Source organism: Calidris pugnax, unplaced genomic scaffold (assembly GCF_001431845.1).
Source record: "Calidris pugnax isolate Ruff unplaced genomic scaffold, ASM143184v1 scaffold24, whole genome shotgun sequence".
In the NCBI taxonomy this organism is placed as follows: Eukaryota; Metazoa; Chordata; class Aves; order Charadriiformes; family Scolopacidae; genus Calidris; species Calidris pugnax.
The window spans coordinates 36,304,525-36,318,973 of record NW_015090922.1 but is presented as its reverse complement, the minus strand read 5'-3'; the positions used below and the strand labels follow the sequence as shown (position 1 = coordinate 36,318,973).

The window sequence follows — 14,449 nt, the reverse complement described above, 5'->3', positions numbered from 1 at the left end:
TGCCAGAGAGGAACCGTTTATCCATGAACCCCACTACCACAATGCTCTCACGACTTCCACATATCCTCATAGCCACCAAAGGACTTTTACCTCCCCATCCATCGTACTAACCAAAGCTCCCACTGTGCCATCAGATTGCTCTTACATCCCCCAAACCTCTTCCACTGCGATCACCCTTCTTTCCCAGTATCTCATATTCCCTGCACCTGCCCTGGCTTTCACAATACTTACATTTCCCTCCCATACACGTCACCTGTTTGACTGGGCAAGAGGCAGCACAGGTCACGGCTGATTCAGAACACGAGTGCTGACAGCAAAGCTTGCAGATCGTACGGGTAAGATAACGGCTGAACTCAAACTTTCCCTTTGTTTTCTTTCTCACAACGACTTTTCATGACGTTTTTAAGAACTTACCGTCTTTGAAACTTCTACTTCCAATTTATGGGTGAAATTGCAGAGATTGATGGGCATAGCCTTGTACTCCAGGAAGACCCCGGTCTCCATATCTCTCTTGGATCTTGCGTTGTTCTTAGATAAGTGATCCTTCACCTGTTTCTTTCTATAATGTGAAGTGAAACAGCCAAACAGAAAACAGGACAGGGCAGAAAAAAGAAGGTGAGGTAAAGGAAAAGCAGCCAGCTTCCCTATCAGTCTTTAGTAATTTTGGCAGCCCATTAATTATTGTTTAGTTTCCTTTCCTGACACATAGGAATGTCACTGATGTCAATATGTCAACAAACAGTACTGCAGTTACCATAGGTCAGATGTAGACACCTCCTAAATAAGAAAACCAAAGCCAGTCCTGGAATGAGCCTGAAGACTCAAGAGCTGTTAAGTCATCAGCGGTTTGGGTTTTTTTGCACAGATTTGGCAAGTTATTCAGTCTGGTAGCTAATAACATTTTGTAAAGGTGAAAATCCGTAGTCTTGTTAGCTTTCAAACATGGCCAATAACTCTTATTTGATGCTTTCCTTCCTCCCATCTCCTCTCAGGTTTGAAAGTCAATAGCTGGATAGTAATATGAAGGTAATGCTCAGGCCTCTATTTTGCAGCTGCTCTGTAACAAATTAATCTTTCAGATCTTCAGCAGACCTTTCTATTTTACTTTAAAAAAAAAAATTAAATCCTTTGTCTTAACTCAGTGTTCCTAAGTCAGGAAAGATGAGTATCTTAGAATACAGGACAAGAATGTTTCTTTAAATTTAGTTTGTAAAATAGTGAATCTCATTGCTATTCTAGCTGCAAAATGTCACATTCCTCCTATTGGCCTTCTAAGTAAAAGCTGACAAAAAAATACAACTCGGTGACAACCAGTTTGCTGTAACCTTGTGAGGATGAAGAACTGGAGACTGTTACTGGTAGGGGAGTCACTGCGAGACTTTATCCCCTCTTGATTTTTATAAAGACAAAAAAAATTGCACATGAACAATGTCACCTGAGGAACTTGCTTTCTTTTTGACTGGCCAGAGATATACCTGTCATCAAGGAGGTGATGAGCTACAACAGGAGAATTTCTGGACTGCTTCTACAAATAAAACTAAGGTCTATTAACATGATTTTTCTTTTTCATTGAGAAGTTTGAAATATTACTTCTCAGGGTGTGGAACAGCCTGTTCACTTAATGATTAATGTTCTGGAAAAATGACATCTTGCCTAGAAACTGTAAGGAATCGTTGTAATTTCTCCTGTCATTCCTTTTTAACCTATCCTGTTTTCTCACTCATTCACACCATGAAATGTGCTGTACTGCAAGTAGATGCAAGGCCAACAACCTGAGGTTTAGTACTCACGCAGATTTTTGTTTATATGTGATAGATGTTCCCCTGACACGTCCTGGAATCAGTCCTATAGACACTACTTCCAGACAATTCGATGGTGCATTTGGTATATGTTGCATCCAGCTGTTTCTCTCCATCAGTGGCAGGGCTGCTGCTGGAACACCACTACATACTCACTGGCTCCTCTTGGCTGTGATATCAAACTGCTCACATTCATCAGCTGCAAATTCACTTCTCAACAGGGTAAAGAAAATTGAGTCTCTTCAGCCTGATTTCTGGACAGAGTTGATTAACTTTATTTCCTGCTTGATTATGAGTAAATCAGGAAGTTTTAAATATTTTCTGTTCAAACTTATTCAAATATATATTTTTCAAAAATCAAAAGAGATGCTTGAAATTCAAGCTGTAGTGTTTTAGTGCCGCTGGTCAAGTAAGTTTTATTTTCACCCCTGATTTGAAGAATATGTAAGCACTTCCAAGGCAAACACTTCATGTATGTACCTTTTTTTTTTTTGCCTGAAATACTTATGTGGGGATATGTAAAAGGTGGTTTTGATACACAAGTGCATCAGTAAAAATTGGCTAACATTCCTGGTAGGCAGACACAAAATGAACATATCTATAGAACCAGCGACGTAGTTTTAAAAAACAAATTAATATTCAGATGTGCATTTTCTGTATTATTCAACCTTGTGTTAGTAATGTGTCTGGGAAAACAGATAAAACTGAGGAAGCTGGGATGACTTGTCATACAGATCTTGAGGTCTATGACAGACTACTTAAGGGTTATTATATGTCACTGAAAAGGAAATATTTTTTTTTTAAGAGCTATTTTTGTGTTTCACTCTGTGCACGTGTAAATGATAATTTGCAATCAGCCAGCTTTGTTCACTCAGTGCTGCCAAAGAACATCCCATGTAATAAGCTTGGCAAAATCCTCAATTAAATCAGGTCAAGGGAGGTCAGGGCCCAGCAACCTTTCCAGAAAGGCATGCCAGAATATTTTTTTCCTCACCGAACCAGAGATAAACCACATTTTGCTTCTCAAAGAGGTGAAAGGCTCCTGACTCCCATATGGCCAAAACTGTATGTTGCCCTGAACACAAGGGGCACCTCCACTGAAGTCATAAGAGGAAGCATCAGAGAAGTCCCTGGGAGTCACAGACAACTCCCTGAGGGCACACCACCATCTTTTGACCTTGCCCAAAGCCTGCTGAGTGCCAATCAGAAGGCACAAGAAGTTTCTGATTTCTGGAATAAAGAATTATTTAAAGGACAGCTCCTCTTGCAAAAAACATATAGCTTCCACATCTAGCCTGTGGAAACAAACTAAATGCTGCTAAGCCTCGGTTCAACAACCAGGCAGACCCAGGTTTGCAGTCTGTTCATGTGGGCTACAATAGCAATATACAGGTCTAGGGGAAAACCTCAAAATATGGCTAAACACAGTAGGGATTCTGTCTCCTCATATCGTTTTCTAACACCTTTAGAAGCCCACACAAAACCTGAGTGGAGGCAGTGTTAATATAGTGGCACTGCATAACCCTTCTCCATTCTCTCCATTAAAAACTGGACTTAAACCCACTCTAAAAAGGCAAAGCAGGAAAGCAGCAGTCACTAACCAGGGGATAGACTTTCCTACCTCGTGCTGGTTATTCAGCAGGGGAAGTGTGTGTGTGAATCACCTGATCCAAAGCGTGTTGCCCTAATGACGCACTGGAAAAGATAGTGGAAGAGGTAAATGGGCAGCAGATAGGAGTAAAAGAGAAACCTACACTCGAAAAACTTGGAGGAGAATGAGATAAAAAACATGGATAGGAATTCCTTTTGCAAACAGGACTATTCATCATTTCACACTGAAGGAACCTGCATTTATACAACCCTTTCCTCAAAGGAGGTATTTCCATGGAGAAGTACACGAGGAGACATAGCAGTTGTGCTCAGCAGGCCATTCATGAAAACTGAAATATTAGCAACTGCTGCTCCTAAGTCACAGAATCCTCATGGTTGGAAGGGACCTTTGAGATCATTGAGCCCAACCACAAATGCTAGGAAAGGCACAGAATTTTATTAAAATTCACATTAACACTGCACATTCTGTTGTCTTCACTTGGACACTGCTCTCTCTAGCTTATTTTGCTCCTTTTCTACTCCCTTTCTGCCAGGATGTGTTGGTGAAGCAAACAAGCAGAATGGTTACTAGCACAGGCTGAAAGAGAAGTTGTCCTCCATGGTCTCATGGCAGGAAGGCAGGACCGAGTGGCAGTCATCTTACCTGACAGAGACAAGCAGTCCTTTCCCTCACAGTGAGATGGGTGGTCCACAGGATTAAAGGCAGGGATCCTGGCCAGCTTCCCCATGCCCCACATGGCACATCTGCTAACTCCAAAGCTCATGTTCAGATGCCTACTTCTGCACATCATGGATGTGCTTCAATTTCACTGTACTCTGCTGCCAGCTTCCCCATGCCCCACATGGCACATCTTCTGCTAACTCCAAAGCTCACGTTCAGGTGCCTACTTCTGCACATCACGGATGTGCTTCAAATTCACTGTACTCTGCTATCAATGTCCCCACACTCAAGACAAGTTCAAACCTATCGTGAGGAAGGGCATAACCCCTTAAGGCAGGGCTGACAAGGATTAATCCAGTACAGCTAAACATGATGCGTGCAGGGACAAAAACTACCCTTCAGTGAACATCTAGATAGAGAAGAAAAGGCCTTTTATCACCATTCCACCATGTGCCTTTGTCAGCATGAGACGTTTCCTACAGAGTCCTTTAGGAAAGAGAGGAAGGAGGTCTGAACATCACCACACCTCTAGCAAACACCACTTCAGTTTTCTTCTGAACCCCCTTTTTTGTGCCTTCTGCTTTTCAGGTTCTCTTGGTTCTTACTTACTTGGTTCAATGGAGGCTGCTAGCACGGTCCTCACAAGCAGCTCATTCACCTCCCTTTCTTCACAGTCTGCAGCAGTGAGATTCAAGTACCTTCAGACAACTCCTGCCTCAGAAGAAGACAAAGCTCCAATTAATTCATCCACTTAACAAGAGCATAGTGAAAGTGTATCGAACGTGACAGTTATTACAGTGTTTTTCCAGAGTGACAAAGAAAAAAAATAAAAATCAGAGACGTTATTCAGATGGAGAAGGAAAGAGGTGCAGAGCCACTACTTATGAAAATTACATGATGCAAGAAAATTACAATTCTTGCTGACGTTATGTGCAGTATTCAGGTGCAGGGACAAAAACTACCCTTCAGTGAACATCTAGATAGAGAAGAAAAGGCCTTTTATCACCATTCCACCATGTGCCTTTGTCAGCATGAGACATTTCCTACAGAGTCCTTTAGGAAAGAGAGGAAGGAGGTCTGAACATCACCATACCTCTAGCAAACACCACCTCATTCAGTTTTGTTCTGAACCCCCTTTTTTTGTGCCTTCTGCTTTTCAGGTCCTCTTGGTTCTTTCTTTCTTGGTTCAATGGAGGCTGCTAGCATGGCCCTCACAAGCAGCTCATTCACCTCCCTTTCTTCACAGTCTGCAGCAGTGAGATTCAAGTACCCTCAGACAACTCCTGCCTCAGAAGAAGACAAAGCTCCAACTCATTCATCCACTTAGCAAGAGCATAGTGAAACCAACTAAACTGAGACAAGTGTATTGAATGTGACAGTTATTACAGTGTTTTTCCAGAGTGACAAAGAAAAAAAATAAAAATCAGAGACGTTATTCAGATGGAGAAGGAAAGAGGTGCAGAGCCACTACTTATGAAAATTATATGATGCAAGAAAATTACAATTCTTGCTGACGTTATGTGCAGTATTCAGTGCTTTGAAACTGAATGCACCCAGCTAAAATGCCAGTTTCTAGTTTAGTTTACAGACAGGACCCACAGAAAAAAATTGCATTGTGAATGATTTAAATTACAGTCTATCATGCTATAACAATACACCTTCCTTCTCAAGCAAATGTTATCTCCTGCCAATACTAATCCTGACCAAGATATACTTCCTTTCACTACACTGGAAAAGAAGATATCTCTAGCATCCCATGCCAGAAAAGATACAATTCAGACAGGAAAGGAACTGTCTGTTGCCCCAAAATTCTCTGATTTTTGCTGAAATCCAGTGGCTGTTTGAAACAAAGAACCACTTGAACCCCATTCTTGTGTCACTTCAGTCCCTTCACTTCAGAAGCAGAATAACCTCAGGAGATCAAAACCAACTACAATGCTTGGAGTTGGATAGTGTATATGCTAGGGAGGATAGATTTCCAGTAATATCATAGGCAATGCTACAGACACTGATTACCTCCCAGCTCCTGATCCATAACAGCATGGGCTTCAGCATGCTACTAACAGCTACGCCACAATGCACTGGAACCACAGTCACTGGTGCGAGTGAGATTTATTCTTTAAAACATATTTTCACCAAACTCCTCCTCAGAATTTCAGAAATAATATGTCTTGGTCCCAACTAATGGAAATGTCTCTGAGCTGTTTGTGTTGTTGATTGGATTCAGTAACTCTACTGGACAAACACCACAAGACTATTTCCACCAACAGACAGGGCAAATTCAAAATGGCATGTCCTTTCCTTTCCTGCTTGTACTTCACTGACAGTCCGCTCAAATGCTGCCAGATTGATGGCTTACCAAAGCTTATTTTAGAACTACACACTTTGTTTGCAGATAGCAGGTTTTAAGTCTACGTTAGAAAGCTTATCCATACCACCAAATAGGGCTAGAACAATAGGGTTTACCTAGTCCACTGCCACTCACAACCAGCTAAGCGTCATGCTCAAAAAATAAGGCTTTAATTTCAGGAGAAGCATTTGCCCTCAAAGAGGACACACTAATTATTTAATATATTCAACTAACAATGAGATTCATTAAAATGAAATTGGTTTGCCAAAGTAACTTCATATTCATTATACTATTCACCAGGATGTAGTTATTGTCCCCTGTTCAGATAATCATAACCAATTTTAAATACAGAAAAGGGAAGAAAACTTTATGGAGAATATACCAGAAAGCTGTGAGCCATTGGAAAAGCACTTAGATTGGTCACAAAGTAATCCCGTGACACATTCCTGCAAGTAGCACATAGCTAGCTGGTTTGCATTACATTTTTTTAATGCTTACAAAAAAAAGAATGACAGAAACGTGGTTTAGACAGGCTAAGTATTTCACTGTAACTGTATCCCATGCGATATAGATTTACCGAACAGAGCCACACAGACATCCTCAAATCATTCACTTTGAAGCATTTTGCTGGCCGGGCTATAGCCTGTGGCCTTATAAATTACATAATCTGGAAAGCCTTCTCATGGCTTTGTCAGAGACCAAATACATTCCCCCCCTACCCAAGAGCATTCAAACATAATCCCAGGAAATCCTGTTGTATTTACAGAAGATGCTGTCATCCCGACTTGCACTTCACAACTCTCCCCAGGTGTGACTGGGCGCTTCCAAAATGAAGTCACTGGAAGCACAGGCATGTCTGCAGAGTAGCAAAGTGCTTTTCTGATATCAAACACCAAGAGGTAAAAAAAAATAAACAGTCTTTATGCTCAACCTTTCTTATGAAGCAGAAAAATTCCTGGCTGATATTACTGAACCCTGCGTTTGTCTGCCCTGCTGGAGTGCCCTTGTCTCACACACAACCAAGAGAGAGCCAAACAAGGGTGAGAGCTGTGGCAGCATCACCACATCCTGCAGAGGACCTCCAGAATGCCTGGAGCTTCCCATCCTGTGCTGCCTCATGCTGCCAAGGAGGGGCTTGGACAGCCCCCACTGCTGGTTTCAGCTCCGAGACCCTCTGTGCCAAAATCAGTGCATCTTTAAACCCAGAGGTTACCGGATTCTGGTGGCAGGGAGTGGAAGGGGGTGGAGGGTGTAGCTCTGCAGCCCATCCCATGGTACCAGCCTAGATCTGTGATAAAGCCTGGGATTTAGGGGAAGCGGTTTGCATGAAGACCCAGGAGGGAACTCCCCTTCTACTGAAACAGCAAATCTTTCCCACACAGCGTCCCGGCTCCTGCCCACACACAGCGTTGGTCTCAGACCTGGAGGGATCTGCCTTTCTCTATCTCTCTTCAGGCCTCCAGAAGTTTTCCTCCCCCACTTTTGGCACTGATCCTGAAATGCAGCTGTTCCACAGCAATGCAGCAGCTCCTCTTTCCCTGCTCCTCCTTTAGCGCAGGCTGATAGCAGACATCAGCGTGTGGAGCCCTTCCCGGGAGGGAGCAGCCAGAGTAATTAAGCTCTAGTTCTGCTTGCAGGGATCCCAGCTCCAAAGGGAGAGGGTTCGGTGGAGCAGATACCAGCAGCCTACATGAGCGAAGGCATGTGCTCCACCAGTTGGTGCAAACTGTGATAATTAGAGCCCCCTTCTGTACTCAGAGTATTCAAGCCAGACGACACCGTCTAAGCCTGGTTCAGTCTGATAATTCCCATTTTTCTGTTAAAGCAACTAGTCTTTTCCCTTTCATCTCTCCTGCTTTTTCCATTTTTAAAAGCCCAGGCTTTCCCTTAGGCATACAAAACCCCAAGGACATCTGCGACGGATTTGGAGATTCCCTGTAATTGTACATATAATCTTTTAAATGTTTGTTTGATTACTGGAAGGCAATTTACTGTACAAAATGATGACTTTAAACTGAAACACAGGCTGTCTGCATCAGGCAGGGAAGAACACAGCTGAGTTTCATACAGCTCAGCCATTTACCTACCCCTTCTGGAGAGGGTTTTCATGCTTAGGACCCCTGGGCCCTTCATGAGGCACTTCAGAGACCCCAGAGGGGTCTCATCTCTTCTTTTAGATGATAAGTAGGTGTTGGAATACTCTAGGGCAAGGCACATTTTCATGTGATTGTACAAGAGCTTCCTGAGGTCAGGCTGATCTGCTATGTAAGAAGAAGGAAAAGCAGGAAAAGCTGGTGGAGGACAGACCATCTGAGTAGGTTTAAAAGAAGGGTTCCAAAAGTATTCAGAAAGACTGTTAAGGGAGACAGACTTCAGTCCTACCTTGCCTTCAGTCACAGTTGAGGGTCCCAGTGGCCTCCATTTTTGAGCTGGTAGGTTTCTGAAGGCAACAGGTCGGTACGTAGATTATCTGCCTTTGTATTTCTTCAGTGTGTGTATGTCCCTGTAAAGTTTAGTTCTTGGGAAATATATAGTGCTGTTTTATGGACAAGCCTCTGCTTCTAGAGTCAAAGACCCTGAGCTAGAGGACCTGTAGGGCAATACAAAAGCAGGGCATGGTCCCAGGACTGAAGAATCATGGTAGGCCTCTTCAAAGGACTACCACATAAAAGACTATCTTCTGTAAATGGCTGTGACCTAAATGGTTGAACAGAAGGGGAGAAGAGACAAGAGACTCAAACTGGGTTAGACCATAATTCCCAGTCTCTGAGGATCCTTTCTATCTCTGCAAGCCTCTCTCACATTCACACTCTTGCTCCAGATATCAAGATCCAGCTTCTGTTGCCACAACACCTAGCTGCCTGAAGCTCCAGCTGCCCTTCCAAATACCTTCTCTCTCCAGGGCAAACATGCTCCCCCAGCCTTCTTTTCCTTCTGTCTGGGAGATAAATCATACACCAGAGCCAGGGGATTAGAGAAAACCTAGCTGGCAAAGGGCAGCCTTGAATACTCTGTCCTGCCCAACCCACCCATGCCATCCCACAGTGACCAGATTGCTTTGAACAATGTTTAAACGTGTTCTCCAAAAGCAGGAGGTTAGGCAACACCTGGTCCATCATGGATGATTCCTCTGGCAGCTGGGCAGCACCTTGTTTGCTGCAGCATGACAGCGCTGCCTCTCACAGCCTGGATGCCTGGGAGAAAGCAGGAGGAACTACAACAGCTCTCCCCGGCTGAGCAAGAGTAATGGGCCCAGAGAGCTTAGAAAAAGGAGAAAACATCCTCCCACTCTGTCCTCAGGCTCTTCTGGACACTTAGACCTATCAGCACCGCTGACTGCAGGAAGCAAGGGTGGTGAGAGGAGGCTGGAACATTTTGCCTCAGGATGATAAACAACTCTCAGAGGCTATCCTGGGGATTAGCAGAAAGAAATCAGCGCAAGAGAAGCTAATAGGGCAAAAGCAGTGACAGGAAGGAGCGATTCCATCACCAACCGCTACCACTTCAGCTCTCCAGCCGCAGCTTTTCTCTGCTCCACATCCCCCCTCCCCTCTTTTTATTTCACATCAGGATGCAGGTGTGATGGAAAGGAAAGTGCTGCGGGAGAGTTCTGGTCTGCTCCTAACAATGGTTTCATCTATTTGACAAGCCCTCCCCCTAGGCTCTCCCCTGCTAAAAATAATCAACACTCCAGCCTTCCATGGGAGTCTAGCCTTAAGACTGTGGGATCGGTGCTTTATTTCCTCCTTCAGCCAAGCACTTTTCTTTCTTCAGGCGGCAGAACTTGTTCCTTCAGCCTTGCACCACCGCTGGCTTTGACGCCCAGCGCACGCAAGCTCGCTAAGAGCCACGGGCCAGTCTGGGTGAAGCAGTGGTCAGCCCTGCATTCCTCAGCATCCCTCTGGCTTCTCCTCCTTCATTTTCACCCCTTCAGGCATAGCCACGCTAGCCAAGGCGGGCTCGCTCCTCAGCTCCAGGTGCAGTCAGAGAGGGGGAGCGGGCAGAGGGGCTGAGAGGACACTGCAGAGAGGACACTGCAGAGAGGACACTGCAGAGAGGACACTGCAGAGAGGACACTGCAGAGAGGACACTGCAGAGAGGACACTGCAGAGAGGACACTGCAGAGAGGACACTGCAGAGAGGACACTGCAGAGAGGACACTGCAGAGAGGACACTGCAGAGAGGACACTGCAGAGAGGACACTGCAGAGAGGACACTGCAGAGAGGACACTGCAGAGAGGACACTGCAGAGAGGACACTGCAGAGAGGACACTCTGGTCCTTGCCCAGGGAGCCACAGGGTGCTGGCTGCTGTGAGCACACACATCCAGGTGCTCGTCATCCCAGCATGTTCAGGGCTTCCTGGAAACTACCAAATTCCAAACTGAAAGTTATTCACGGGGAGCTTCTGTACTGGGGCTCTGCAGCTAATACTTACATATTGCTGTGATTTACAGAAATACCAAAAATAGCCAGGAAGATCGCTGTGGAACTGTTTCGCTCGAGTGATGCAAATCTGCAGAACAGTAACTGCTCTTTCCCTCATATGCCATGAGTTCATAAGATCCTTTCCATGTCTAATTCTCAGCGCTCCCTCTTCTTCTGTTTTCCCTTCAGCAACTCTTTCAAGGTAAAAATGAAAGGTGTTTCACACTTTGTGGCAGTCTTCAACTTCTCCATCAACCGCTCTGTGTTGCCTCTAGTGACAGAAGTGCAAAGCAGGGGACAGTAGGTTATGCAGCAAGGAAGTACAAATTAATCACATTAATGGGAGAAACTTCAGGCGTATTTATCTAAGCATTATACAAACAAGACAGCAGCATATTTAAAAAAAAAACAAAAACAACCCACACTGTATATTCCATCTAGTGCCTGGTCTTTGTAAGGAGATATTTTCTTCTTTTTGAACACAGGAGCACAGAATACAGACAGAAAACCCTGCCTGGGAACACTTTCTATTTTCAGCCAGACACCTGGCATCCTCCTCGGGAGGAACTGAAATGCTGAAAGCAGCAGCCAAAATGGATTTGAAGTTCAAGCCTACATTATTTCCTTCCCCAAGTGCACGAAGTTCACTGCTGCCAGTCTGTCCAGTGTTAAAATATTTCTGCAGTGTTTATCTATTCTTTCTCAGACTCCTCGTTTCCCGGTATCCTTTCAGCATCCATGACTATTATGGGAAGACACGTTCATGATTAATGATCAAATACAAATAAGCTTCAATCACAGATAAACTGAATATGAAATCAGAACGACTGATGTAGGCAGCAACTATGAGATTATGAGATCAAGGTTATCATGGGCTGCTCTAGTAATTTTCCCCCTTCATTTCCTTTGTAGATTATCATCACAAATCCCACTGTTCATGCACTGACAGATAAGGAGAGAAAAAATATGTTAAGTGATATTTTCAATATTATATGGGCAGGAGTGCCAGCCTTGTGCCAGTCTTAACTACCTGGCTGAATCTTCACTAAGGGGAAAGCACCAGATGCTCCTTTGTTTGGTGTTGGCATCCGACTTGCTGATTGGGCAACCAACTCCTCTGCACCTGCAGGCCAGTTCCAGCCTACCTTCTCCCAGTAAGCATTTTCTTTGTTCTAAGACTGCAATAGAGCCAGCCTGAACTCAGCATTACAGACATGCCTTCGAGTCTGTATTTCACTCACAGGCCTTTTTGCACTTCTAAGCTCCTATTAGGCTTCTAAGCCCACCGCAGTCCATATAATAAGGTGACTTGTACTTACTTCCCAAGTTATTTAAAACCCCATGCTTAATTCTCACACCGCTGACGGAAATAGAGAGAGTTCTAGTTTTCATACATAGCTTATTCCAAAATCCCTTAAGTAGAGAATAAAGAAAGATTGACTTCAGAGTCAAGATGGGGAAAGTCGGGGGGAAGCTTTTTCTCCACAGCTCTTCTCAGCCTTGTGTTGCATAATTCACTGACAACTTACCAATGTCTGAAGAGAAAGAAACTCCTTTGGATTGATCTCCCTCTTTGTGGTCACCTTCTCTCAGCAAAGAGCAGGAATTAAACACCTACACATCCTGCCCAGAGGACAAACCGTGCCTTGTGCTTCACATGAGCAAGTAAGAGCCTTTGAGCGGACTGGAGTTGGATCTGCTCCTTGGGAGAAAAATGCCTGGCTAGCCAGGATTGCAGAGGTCTGGGTGAGAGTATGAAAGACACGCAGTGGAGGAAGGGAAATACATGGAGAATTAATTCAATGAAATTGGAAATTAATGACCATTTTCTTATTTAAAAACACCTAGTGAACATGACAGTGAACAGACACATGACTAACGTGCAGCCTTCTGTGTCTGTATCACTACAAAGCACATGGCAATAGGTGACTAGACAAAGCTGGGACCTTCCTACAGCGAAGAGAAACCCCACCTATCTAGGGACATCAAAGCTTGAATGAGGTGAATCTCACCCTTTTCATCTACAGTGAACTCTTAAGGTATTTAACTGCGTGCCAAATTTTATGCATTCTGTGCGGTCCCTTTCCCATCACAGACAAAACGCTAGGGTTTTATTCTCAGATACATACTCCTAGATCTGTGATTGGGGTAACAGCATATGGTGAAAGGTGACAGGAGTGTGGAGTTAATGAGACAACCCATTTCCAGGCAGGAGGACTCAGTTCCTACACAATGTTCTCGTGCCATCTAGTGGTCCCCGAAAAATGGCATTAAACGTGGTGGAGCCCTTCGTGTATTTTCTTGCCAGCTGGAAGCAGCTGGAGATAAAAAGATTATTGTATCTACAAAAGGTCAAGGGAAATCCTATTCCATATTACTAGGCTTACTCTAAGAAGCTAAATAATACAATAATAAAAAAAATCCTCTCCGTCCCCCCTCCCTTTTTTTTTTCATTTATGCGCTCAGCCCTTGGAGAGCATAACAAACATGCCAGGTTAGTTATGTGGTTTATAAACCAACCAAAGAAAAAAATATTGTTTAAAACATTATTTACTTTTTCTTACAAAAGGTATTTTTACTCTGGGCAGAAATACTGGCCTGCAGGCAACACAGTCTCCTGGTATATCAACTGACTCTGAATAACCCATGCAGAGAATATTATTTCCCCAGTCAGCTTCTCACAGGAGGACTCTGCTCTCCTACATCTAAGGGGCAGGAGGAAACATATCCCTCCCACAGGACAGGTCTGCTGCATGATTATGCAGGTGAAAATACCCAGCTTTCAGTCAAGAGGGACCTTCATCCCACAGACAACAAGCATTTGTTCAGAGGGTATCCCAACCTTCATGTGCTGATTTTCATCCATGAATCATATTTAGTCCCCTCTGCCCTGGCACCCCAGTGAGATGTGAAACCATAAAGTGGGAACCCACAGACATCTGACATCAGCACAGAATTAAAAAGAAGCAAATTCTGAGGCCATTTTTGATCCAGGCCGGGTTGCAGGTCTCCCATGTTTGATTCCTGCATGTAGTCTTCTATTACAAGACATTTGTTCAGTGTTAAGTTAGTTAGATGTCAAGCTACACTGGCTCTGTATTCTGGTGGGATAATTAGGTCTACCCAAATTTATAACACTGCAGTCTCATTTGGAGTGAGCACTATGCTAACTAATTACAGCATCAATTACAAACTGTTTTCAGCTGCTAATCAAATGATCCACAGAATATCAATTATGTGCTAAAGAAATTCACTACTAATTCCAAATAATTACATTCTTGAACTTTGCAATTTGTTCATCAACAATTTACTAAATGAAACGGGGAGGCAATATTCACAGAGAGAGTTACTCACTTCGATTTGGAGGTACCTGCCAGATTCCCTGCTGGCAGTTAAAATAGGCAACAGATGACAGCATCTTGCTTAACCTTTGTTTATTACCTCAGTCAAATTTCTACTTGTGTTTTGTCATCTAATTATAAACAGATAATGTTAACAATTTCAGCTGAAAGGAAGACGCAAACTTTGGGGTGAGGATTGCTTTTTGTTACAGGTGTGAATGGAGCCTGGGTGCTGCACCAACGTAGAGAAAAATCTCAGT

General features: G+C 43.8%; 1 protein-coding gene across 1 annotated transcript in view; it reads right to left on the bottom strand.

The window, feature by feature from the left end:
• Positions 1-4,758: 4,758 nt before the first annotated feature.
• Positions 4,759-14,449, bottom strand: part of IYD (iodotyrosine deiodinase) — a 33,082-nt gene continuing 23,391 nt past the window's right edge. Inside the window, exon 6 of the mRNA XM_014950581.1 lies at positions 4,759-4,786. The gene's annotated coding sequence lies outside the window, so the exon portion shown is untranslated. The remainder of the gene's footprint in view (positions 4,787-14,449) is intronic.